The sequence below is a fragment of the Mirounga angustirostris genome, unplaced genomic scaffold, assembly GCF_029215605.1.
Source record: "Mirounga angustirostris isolate CCGP_5_RB_7025 unplaced genomic scaffold, mMirAng1.0.hap1 SCAF_10, whole genome shotgun sequence".
Taxonomy (NCBI): Eukaryota; Metazoa; Chordata; class Mammalia; order Carnivora; family Phocidae; genus Mirounga; species Mirounga angustirostris.
The window spans coordinates 48,732,912-48,744,891 of record NW_026991718.1 but is presented as its reverse complement, the minus strand read 5'-3'; positions in this window follow the sequence as shown (position 1 = coordinate 48,744,891).

The following is an 11,980-nucleotide window of genomic DNA, read 5'->3' as shown; positions in this document are numbered from 1 at the left end:
GCGTATGTAGGGTTTGGTACTACGTGTGGTTTCAGGTTTCCACCGGGGTCTTGGAACGTATCCCCGTCAGACAAGGGGGAGACTACTGTACAAAGAAAACTGGTTTCTCTATAAAAGCGCAGCTCCCAGTCAGGTCTTCGGCCGGCCCCTGCCACCCGATGACCGCCCCTCAGCCCTTTCTGTGGAGGGGTGTTGGAACTGCCCTGTTGATATAACCTCACCTGCCGCCCCTCCTCCCATAAACCCCACAAGACTACCTATGCTTCCAGAAGACATCTTGTGTTCCCCACATAACGAAATGCTTCTCTCTCATCTTCTCCCACTCTTTTTTACTGAAAGAACTACTGATTGTGTCAGCCCCCGGTCTACTCCTCTCTCTCTCAGGCTCTGCCCTGGCCCCACACAGAAGGAGCCAGTGTTTGTGCTCTTGGCTTATTCAGCTATGTTCGACTCTGTAGCGGACCTGAATGAAAGTTGTTTGGGGACCTCTCTCCCCTCCTGGGCTTTGCCATTTTTGACACAGACCCTGTCTTGGTGGCCTTAGCACAGTGCCTGGCATTTATCTATTTACTGCTATTTGGCGAGTGCCTAATATAGACTTGCTAAATAAATGAGTGAGGTAACTGGAGACATGACCTGCCCTTTCTGGGGTCATTGGGTTTGTGAGCTCTGTGTTATGATCACCAAGTTACGAAGTGCCTTCTGCGTGCTAAGCACTACAAGGATGTGCAAAAAAACTACGAGGCCAGACCCCATCCTCAAGTTGTCAAGGGAGCCAATGATGACTGAATGCCTGCTGTGTGCCAGATACCCTGCCGAACACTTTCTAAATGTGATTTCATCCGCTCAGTAATCTTAGGAAGGAGGTTTAGGATCCCAGTTTTTACCAGTGAGGAGATAGAAGCTCAGGGAAGTTAGAGAACTCACCTGGGGCTCCTGCACTAAGTGGTGGAGCTGGAGCTCAAACCCAGGTCCACCCTGATTCCAGAGTCTGTTCTCTTCCCACAACAAACTGCTCGTTAAGGGAGACAAAGTTAGACTTTGAGAAAAGAAGGCCAGCATGCATTTCTTTGGGCCCCTATTTAGATTTAGCAGTCCACTGGGGTTGCTCAGGCAGGCAGAACTTCCAGCTTGCTAGCACTGCTAGGTGGGGGCCCCCAGGTGCATCCTAAATAAGCCTTTGGCCCCGCGGGTCCTGAGCAGGCAGACATGCTTCCAGTGGCCCAGATCTCCTCTTCCCGGCAACCGCACCTTCAAGGTGCTGAGTCCCTTCAGGCGGCGGGCATTGAGGTGCATTTGGAAACTCAGTGAAGATTCTGGGATGCCTTTACAAATGCCATTCTACCCAACTTCCTGGTCCAACCTGGATGTTGCTATCAGACAATTCTAAACAGCTTTAATCCTGTTCAGTCTTCTCCTTTAAAAAGATCGGCATCTAAATGCAAAGTGGTATCCTGGATTGGAATCTGGAATAGAAAAAGGACATTAGTAGAAAAACTAGCAGAATCCAAATCAAACCTGGAGTTCAGTAAATAGTAATATCCCAGTGTCGGCTTCTTAGTTTTGACAAATGTAGCATACAATGCAAGATGTTAGCATCAGGGGCAACTGGGTGAGGGGTATGTGGAAACTCTCTGTACTATCTTTGCAACTTTTCTCTCAATCTAAAATTATTCTAAAACTGGGGCCCCTGGCTGGTTCAGTTAGTAGAGCATGTGACTCTTGATCTCGGGGCTATGGGGTCAAGCCCCACGTTGGGCATAGAGCTTACTTAAAAAAATTATTCCAAAATAAAAGTTTATTTAAAAAAGTGTTGGTGCCTCTTACAAGGTGATGACCAGACTCCTGAACTGAGCTTTTGGGATCCTCCCAACCTTAATCTTACCCTACTCTGTGAAAGAATCCTCTGTTCTAGCTAAATGGTTTTACTCACTGTCCTCTGCACAGTTTGTGCTCCCCTCACCCGTGCGTTGGCCCTAACCATGCACCCTGCTGGACTGATAAACTGCCAAGGAGTCGTCATGGTCCTTAATTGCAAACAGAAGCTGGTTACGGTGAATCTAATGAAGCTCAAGCTTCAAGGCTGTCATTTGCAAGGTCCCGGAGTGTCCAGCGTGGCTGTTAGGAGAACGTGATCTCCCATAACTGCTCCTGCCACACAAAGTTCCTCACGGACCTGAGACTCTGGTAGGTATATCTTAGTTGCAGTCTTAGCCACATGCCCTTGACACGCCCAGTAGCTGCATGGGAATCTGAGAAAGGCAGTATCTGACTTTTCATCTTCACCGTGCCCAGGCTGGCTCTCCCTCCAACCACAGTGGGAAAGTCCCCAAGCACAGGAAGGGGATTCATTCACTGATTCTCCACAAAGTGGCAGATGTTCACTACAGGTGGGTTTTCTAGAGCTCTATACTAGGGACAGTGGGCCCAGCTGACACTTGTGAAACCAGCTTAGTTTGGCCCGGAGGCTGCATGGTCCACACTACACTCCTGCATTTGATGCATGAGGCCAGGGTCAAGGGGACTTCATCTCCTGAGAGCACTTGAATTGAAACCCTTACAGTGGAAAGGGCCCCTGTGCACAACTTCGGGAGCAGCAATGGAAAAGAGTGGCACTGGGGAGGTACAGCCTCCTCTGAAGCTGGGGGCCTTCCCCAAGGCAAGAGAACACCTGTGTTCTCTGTCTCCCTGATGGCCCCGTCCCCCCTCCGGCCACCGCAGCTAGAAAACTGGGGGCACCTGACTCTTCCCTCTCACTCATCCCCAACAGCTGGCTGGTCATCTGGGGCTAGCAATTGCCCCCTACTATTTCTCAGCTCTGTGTCACCAGCAAGCGCCACCTTCAGTGGCTGACCTGCTCCCCAGCTGGGCCAGGGCGCCTTTGCGCTCCTACCGAGGGCCCTTTGTGTGTATCTCATGGTTGCCCTTTTGCCACCAAAGCATCAAAATAGTCTATTTCCCCGTCTCTTCAGTAGATCACTGGACACGTCATGCATCTTTGTATCTCCAGTGCCTGGCACATAGGAATGGGCAGCTCAATAACTATTAGACGAAAAGAAAGAAGACAGGAGAAGAGTAGGCTGAGCTTGAGGAGGGTCCCTGGACTAAGCAATGAAATGTCCCCGCCACTCCTACCCCTTTATGCTGCAAGCACCATGCTACGTGCTCGCCAGGTCCCAGGCCAGCTCCCAGCTAGGCGCTGAGCAGCCTCTCCAGTGTGAAGGGTATAAGTAGAAGACAGGCAGGGAGCCCTTTGAGTCTGCTCTCGGACTCCCCCGAGCCAGGTGATCCTGGGGCTGCTGGGCACCAGGTAGGGCCTCATGAGGAGAGAATTGCAGGAGGCAGAAGAGGCCCCAGGCCCTGACTGGGTAAAACTGCAACATTAGCCCCAGATTGCCCTCCTCAGACTTCTTCTACACAAGAAAAATTTAAACCTAAGTCACTGTGGTTTGGGGTTTTATCATTGTATATAGCTCAACTAATAATCCGGGGGCTCTAAGCTTGCTGTGACATTCTCTCTTGCCTCCTCTGGGGCCCTGCTTGCAGGACAGATGTGTGTCAGAGGCCTTGCAACTAGAAACCCCGGAGAATGTTACCTGGCACTGGAGACCCCCTGCAGTGGATAGATGGTTCCAGGGTCCCCGGTGCCAGAACGTGGGAGGAATGAGGAAAGAGGGTGGAGAGAAGCCATGTCACCCTGGGCAAGTCATCAGGCCTAGCTACTCTTTGGTTCCTTGCTTTGAGAACAAGAACGATGTTCTTCAAAATTCTTATAGCCTCAAGTTCAAAATATTTGCCTTCCGAAGGAAAGGAGATGGAGGGCTTGGGTTTAGGCGTCACACCTGGGCTCCAATCCCGGCAGGGCCGCTAACCGTTTGTGCAACTTTGACCAGTTCAGGAACCTCTCTGAGCCTCTGTTTTCCTTAAGTCCGAAAGTGAAACTATCTTTGCTCCCACTTTGCAGGGCCGTTCCAGGATTAGAAATACTGTAGACAGGGCGCCTGGGTGGCTCAGTTGGTTGAGCAACTGCCTTCGGCTCAGGTCATGATCCTGGAGTCCTGGGATCGAGTCCCACATCGGGCTCCCTGCTCTCCCTCCCCCCTCTCATGTGCTCTCTCTCTCTCTCTCTCATTCTCTCTGTCTCAAATAAATAAAATCTTAAAAAAAAAAGAAATACTGTAGACAAACTTCTGGGCACAGAGTAGCCACTTAGTAAGCGGGGCTGGTAGGTCTGTGTGGGTGGAGAGTCTTTCAGAGAGGCTAGCTGAGCTGAGCCGCGGCGGTGAGGCGAGGAACGTGGTGGGAGGCAGGATGGTGAGGACAGACCAGGCAGGTAAGCAGTGTGGGCAAAGGAAGGAATACGTATGATGTGATGGTGAAGAGGGGCTACAGTGTGGTCCCAAGCGGGAAGAGACGATGTGTGCCTACGTGTGATGCCAGACAGACCGTAGCCGGAGCTGCTTCCAGCAAAGGGCGCTGCATGGGTCCCATGGCATGTGAGCTGAGCACCACACGGGAGGAGTAGCCGTAGAGCAGAAGCCGGGATGACAGTGGCTGTGGAGTTAAGGCCACGGACAAAGGCAGGGAGCTAGGAACGTGTCTGGTGCGTTCTGGGGGCGGGGAGGGCAACGGTGGATGAGGAATGCTCAAAGCTTTAAATGGAGCACTTGGGCCCCTCTTCTCTGCAAGGCCACGGCAGGCCGGCGAGCCTCCGATGCTCACGCTGTCTCCTACCTGCTTGCCCTCAGCACCGCTGTGTGGGCTGCGTCTGTGAGGCCGAGCCAGGATGCCTGGGGCTGGACCGAGCCTCTCAGGTCCCCCGGGAGACCTGGCAAAGGGGCTGATAGAGGACTTGTGTTCAGAAGGTGAAGGGCTTGGAGAGCAAGCAAGCAGGCATTCACTGCAGCTTCCTTCCCGCCTGGCGGCTGGCTGCGTGCCCTGAACTTGACCTCAGACGACCTGTGTGTTCCCTTCCTAGAAACGGTTCCATGGCCAGAAGCAGTCGAGCTTCGGCTTGGCTTTGGCTTGCTTTCTCCTTCGGAGCAGAGACTTTGCCTCAGCCGGGATGGGCTGTGCGTGGAAGCCTCCTCGTTACCTGAGCAGGACCTTGCTTTCCTCTCCATCTCCTGCCTCCCAACCTGCCCTCCCTGCCTCCTGGCAGCCTGCGTGGTTCTCACTTTTGCATCCGCGACTTTAAGAGTGTGAGATCACTGCATAGATAAGGGCAGAAAGACCAAGGGGGAAGTGTGAAATGTCTTCCCCAGGCTCTTCGGGCGAGTTGCGAGTCACTACAGTTACTAGGGCGGAGCCGGGACAGCCTGGAGTTCTGACTCGGGCCAATTTCTCCGTCCGGCTGTGAGCTGCATAACTCCATACTCCTCAAATTCATTAAGGCAGGAGGTGTGGACCTCAGCTAATGTGCAAATCCAGATTAACGTCGGTGTCTCGAAATCCTTGTGTGAAAAAGCGAGTTTTGTTTCAGGCATTGTCCTTGTTAACAATACCTGATTGGTTGTTTTGTGAATTGAGTTGGCATAAAAAATAATTCCAGAAATGTTTGGATTTGTCCAGTGTCACTGATTAGTGTTGCCTTAGGAAACTAAATCCAGTATTAGCCCCAGTAAGGGGAAGGAACCGCAAAATTTTCTCTTTAGTCAAATGCATAATGTGTATATATAAGAGAGAGAGCATACTTAGCAAAGAAAGGGACTAATTTCTAATCAGCATACAAACTAGAATTTATTAATCCCAAATAGACTGCTTTGGTCCAAAGCCTTTTCAGACTTACCTTTGCAGCCAGTTTATAGGTCCCAGTAGAGAGCCAGGCTGTGTTCACCATTCAACAGGAATATGTTGAACATCTGGGTCCCAGGCACTGGGCAGGGTGCTGGGAATACACTGGGTAGGAAGACAGGCACACACGTACTTCACGAGCGACCTCTTCACTTAAAAAAAAAGGTCTTATCTAGGCTTGAATACCATCTTAATCATCAGGTTTGGTTCTGAAAGATATTTTTGACTGTTTTCTAAAATTAAGCTCCTCTTCAAGGATACAAGAATGAATTCACTGATTGAAACGAAACTACCCAGAAAAAAAAAAATGTAGCTTAGACAAAGGCAGTCTCAAAAGAGGAATTCCCAAGACATTTTAAGCAGTGGCCACGCAACCTCCCAAGGAGACGGTTGAATAGGAGCACGTATTTGGAAGCGGTATGTATTTAAAATGCAAAAGTACATTTTCATGAGAACAAGGTTTGGGCTTCTGAAAGCCAGCCACCTCTCAAAGCAAGATGACCAAATGGTCTGAACCAACTCAGATCTATTGGCTGCCGTCCACTGGCCATGAGCCCTTAGGCTAGGACTGTCCTGGGCATCCACATCTGACAGCACCTGCCTCCAGAATCTCCAAATCAAGTCAAATTACAAGACTGACAGAGCTTAGAAACAAACCTGCTTATTTGCCTGGGTTCCCATGTTGCCAAGGATATTCCATTGATCAAAGATAATTGTTATCATCTGAGTTTCCAGGTTCTAACAAAGAGCTCATTCTATATGCTTTCTATTTCACACCGACCGTTCTCATTTGAACGCTTGCGGTAGGCACCAAACATCCCCATTTTACAGACAGACAAACTAAGCTTTGGTTAGACGGCTTGCCTAAAGCACATAGCTACAGAGGGCCACTGATGGGGCTTGAAATCAGGTCTTAGAGTTCCTCCACAACCAGACAGAGGCCTAAACTTCTGCCTAAAAGTGAAATGGCTTGGACAAGTGGTGGTTCCCCGCCTGGCTGCACGTTAGACCACACCCAGGTGTGGTTAGATGTTGCCAAGCACATGAGGCTTGGGGCCCCCACCCAGATCCATTCAACCAGAATCTCTGGGTATGGGGCCTGGGCACCAGGATTCCTGGAGTTCTCCGGGTCGCTGCAGTGTGCAAAGCCGCAATCATTCTGTTAGTAATCAGAATTGGCTTCCTTCTTTCCAAAGAAATTGCTTTGTATTTGTCTTTTTTCAAAAATAATTTTCTATTTCTCGATTATAGGAATAATACTTTTTGTAGAAATTTTAGAAGAAAGGTATGAAGAGGAAAACAAAAAGCATCAAGAGATCCATTGTTAATACTGCGATGTATTCTCTTCCGATCTTTGTGCATATCTACTTACAAATGTATATGATTTCATATATTTCGTAAATGTTTTCCAATGTTGCCAAATATTTTTCAAAAACACTATTTTAACAAAACATAAAAGACGTTTTTAAGATTTATTTATTTATTTTAGTGGGGGCAGGGACTGAGGGAGAGAGAGTCTTAAGCAGACTCTGCACTGAGCTCAGAGCCTGATGCAGTGCTTGATCTCATGACCCTGAGATCAGGACCTGAGCTGAAACCAAGAGTAGGTCACTTAACCAACTGCGCCACCCAGGCGCCCTAAAACATAGGAGATTTTTAAAGATATGGTCCATGACATTAATAATGATTAACATTGGACTGCGGGTTCTTTTCAGATTTTCTTTTTGCTCATTTGTGTCTTCTATTTTTCTATAACCTATAACCTATGTTTGTTTAACTTTTAAATTAATAAAATCATTATAATGGCTGCATCATGATTTAATGTGCTCACATTCTATAACCTTAATCATTCTTTAATGTTGGACATCCAGGTTGTTTCTCATTTTCTGTTGTTACAAGTAAGTCTTACATGACGATCCTTGTACCTAGATTTTTGTGCACCACTTTCTTAAAAGTGAAATTATTGAGCCAAAGGGTATAAACATTTTGAAAGTTATTGATAAACATTGCTAAATTGCTTCCCAGAAGGGTACACAAGGTGATGGTCCCCTCAGTGGCATATGTTGGGAAAGAGAATTGTTACAGTCTTTGCAAAATTGAGTATTTTCATTTTGTGATTTATCAGTTTGCTATGATTATTAATGAGGTTGGGCTTTTTATATCTTTATTGGCCATTTGTATTTCTTCTTTTGTGAGTGTTCACATCCTTTGCCTTTCCCCCTCCTTTTGGATATTCATCTTTTTCCTTACACATTAAGAATACTAAGTATAGGGGCGCCTGGGTGACTCAGTTGGATGAGCATCTGCCTTCGGCTCGGGTCCTGATCCCAGGGTCCTGGGGTCGAGCCCCGCATCTGGCTCCCTGCTCAGTGGGGAGCCTGCTTCTTCCCCTCCCTCTGCCTGCTGCTCTCCCTGTTTGTGCTCTCTTTCTGTCAAGTAAATAAAGATCTTAAAAAAAAAAAAAGAATACTAAGTATATTACACTTTTCCTGTTCATTTGTTTTGTAAATATTTTCCCTAAATTTATCATTTAATTTATCATTTATCATCTCCTACAGGAACCTGACTTGAAATGATCAAAACTATAATACTTTTTAGTACACATTCCTTGAATTGCCCTACCTGATACATGATAATGTGAGAAATACGTTGGCAGGCCCCACCTTCATAGGACAAAACATTTAAAAGCAAACAATATGGCATAGCCTCTCATAAAAAGACTGCCCCACCCCAAAATTAACAAAGCCCATTTTCTCTCAGATTTCAGAAATAGGGTAGGTCTTAGGAAGGTACCACTGGGCCTTAGGTGGCTGCCTAACTCCCAAACTCCCCGGGTCGCAGGCCTCGGGGACAGACTCTAATCCTGAGTAGGGTTGCTCCAGAATGTAGCATTTGGTATATACATATGCTAAAAAATAATATGTTGTTTCTCTGACATTCAAATTTAACCGGATGTCCTGTACTTATATTTGCTAAATCTGACAACCCTAATCCTGAGGTTTTCGTTCAGCGTTGATATCGGGCCCTATGTCCCAGATGTGCCCCGAGGAAGCAGGACACAAACCCTGCATCTCTGGTACATCACGTAAGGAATTTACCTGCCTGCCTCCAAGGAGGCTCTCATGGCCAAGGGGCAGCGTCCTCTCTGGGCCCCAGGGATATTTTCCAAAAAACCCACTGCATCAACTTTTCTACACCCATTGGCACGTACTTATAAACCTCAGCTCTTCCCCCAGGCCCTGTGGGTTGCTTCCAGCTTCCTGTGCATCGTTGTTCTTCTCCCTCCTTTTTCTAGCAGCTGTGAGGTTCTCCTGGGGCTGGTGGATCTGGGCAGGCCCCACTGAGTGCCCATCATCCCCTCACTCAGGCGCCCTTTGCCCACTGCACCTTCCTGTTTGAGGCTAATCTGTTCCCTGTGGCCTCTCTCTGCCTTCACACCCCTTTTCTGTCTGAAAGGCTTTGATTCACTACAAATAATTGGATTGTTTTCCAAAAGCTAGATGTTCAAATTCATGCTTTATTGTGGTTTGAAATGGCCAAATGACAGGCGGATGTGGGTCATGGTCTAGTCCTGTCTCCGTTAGGACAACCCTACAGAATGGCAAGAAGAGGGAGGCATCGGCTCATACCCCGCCTCCCTGGCTTAGCAGGAACGATGCCAGAGTGACCTCGAATGACTCAGAGCCTTAGTGCAGGTGTTCCCAAGAACGCCTCTCCTGCTCCGTGGGGAACCGCGGCAGCCTTTTTATCTCTAGCCCATTTATCCCCGAAGACTTCCAAAGCAGAGCTTCTCAATTTGTAGGGCGCCCAGGAGTCACCTGGAAGTCTTGTTAGAACACAGAGACTGATTCAGCAGCTCTGGGGCCTCCTGAGACTCTGCCCTCCTACCAAGCCTCCGTGCTGCTGCTGCTATGGACCCAAGACCACACTTGGAGTGGCAAGAGTTTGAAGCTGCTTCTTCCGCAGCCCCGGGATGGCCCAGGCGCCTGGTCTTTTCAAGTCCAGGGCTCTGGTGAAACCACCAGGCTCAGGAGGTCCGAATCCAAGGCAGTGGGGTCCATGTCTGTGAGGAAGGAGCCCGCGGCGTGAGGGCAAGGAGGGCAGCAGGGGTGAGAGCCGGGTCGCCACCCGAAGGCTGAGAGAGGGGACAAGCTCAGGACCGTTTAGAGTGGAGGTGGCAGGCGCTAGGGCTGCTTGAATATGCAGGGAAGGACGAGTTTGGAGGGCTGCCGTCTCCAGCTGGGGAGGCGGCGGAGGGGCTCCCACTCAGTGCCAAGTCTCATCCTGGGCACCTGCACATCATTACCTCCATTCTCTTAGGTAATACATAATATCCTCCCTGATTATTATATAAATTTTAACTCTGGTTGTCATGGCTACATGTGGTTGAAATATTGTAAGACCCTTTCTCCGTGAAGGGAGAAGAGGAGGCAGGGGATGGGACGGGATGGAAGGAGGGGACCATCTGAGCGCCTACGACACGCCAAGGTCCGAGACAGGACATTGCCATAGCGTGGCTCCTTTGACCCCCTGCCAAGGACTCTGCAAAGGAAGGAGTATAAGTAGCATTTCGACAGATGGGAAGGAGGCTGGGAGAGGGGAATTACCTCGCCCACAGTCACAAACCAGTACACAGAGGAGCTGGAAATGGAGCCCAGGCACCCAGAGGGAGCATCTCAGGGTTTGGGGAAAGTGAAGGTGTGGGGGAGGGGCACACAAGGGCCAAGTGGAATGATCGGGTTTGGTAGGGGCTCTGAGGATGGGTTTGCCTGCACTGCACAGTTCCTGCAAATGGGGGCTGGACCCTCACCCATGAGGGATATGGGGAAGGGGAGCCTTGAGAATGAAAGGAGTCGGTATCAGGTTCAGGTCTGAGATGGGACAGGCTCCTGCTCAGCGGAGATGGAATGGGCTGCATATGGAAACAAGGCGATGGGACAAACAGGTTGAAGTTGAAGCCGTCTTGTAAGGATGCTCAACTCTTCCTAAGAAGGCTTTGCAGTGCTCTGGCTGGATTCTTAAGATTTGTAGCTCAGGAATTTCATGATTTTTATACTACACATTTTCTATGCTTTCCTCTCCCCAGCTCTCCACTTTTTTTTTTTTACAAGTTCCTTTTAGAAAGGCTGAACTTGCTCTTCTGAAAACCTCCTCTGTAAGCCCCCATGTAATCGATCCCTACCCTGTTGACGTGACTCCCTAAATCTCTCTTCAGTACTTCTCTCCACCCCACCTCACAACCCTCATAGAGGCCACCACCACTTTTTTCTCACCTGGGTTCTGGCAACAGCCTTCCCGCTGGGTTCTCTGCCTTCATGCTGAGACTCTAATACACCCCCCGTAGTGCAGCCAGCACTGAGCAAGATGTGGTCTCTCCACAGCACGGTACACGGGACAGACCCGGTGTCTGTCCCTGACAGACAACAACGTGATGGCAGGTGCAGTCTCGAGAGACCATCAAAGGCTTCCTGGAGTGTCACCTGAGTTTAGCCAGGAAGGATGAGTGGGAGTGAATGGCGAGAAGGCAGGAAATGCTTCTGCCATCATTCTGCTGTTTTAGAATTTTCCTTTAGCAGGCAGGCCCCTGGTGACACATATACCCTGAGTCCTTTCCTCTGCTGGATTCTTTCTTAAGTCACACATTCATTTCTACTGAGTTTGTCCCACTGCCACTCATCTCTTCCACATGCTTCCCTCCGCTCAGATTTCTTTGTCCCGGGTCTGAGTCTCTGAATCCTCTCTAGTGGGAGAAGTGACAACCCAATAGAATGGGAATCTCAGATACACATCCCCAGGAGGCAGAAGCACTCATGAAATGGGCAGAACTGATTGCATCCCTCAGATATCCACATCCACCTCCCCTGCAGACACTATTCCCTGTGTGTTACTAGTGCTGTTAACCAAATGTTTGCTTCTCCTTCCAGGCACATGGGAGCATCGCACCTACTGCGCTTCCTCGCCACCTTGTGACTTGCTTTGGCCAGTGAAATGAGAGCAGAAATGATGTGAATTGCTTCCAGGCAAACACTTCGGAAATTAGTGCTTGATTTGCCCCATCCTCATTTCCTGCCTTCAGGGTCGAGGAGGCAACATGTCCAGTTGTAGTTGCCTGTGTCCCCGAGTAGCTATGGGAAACGGAGCTCCTATTGACCCCAGTGGACAGATTTCATGATTGAGAAATAAACGT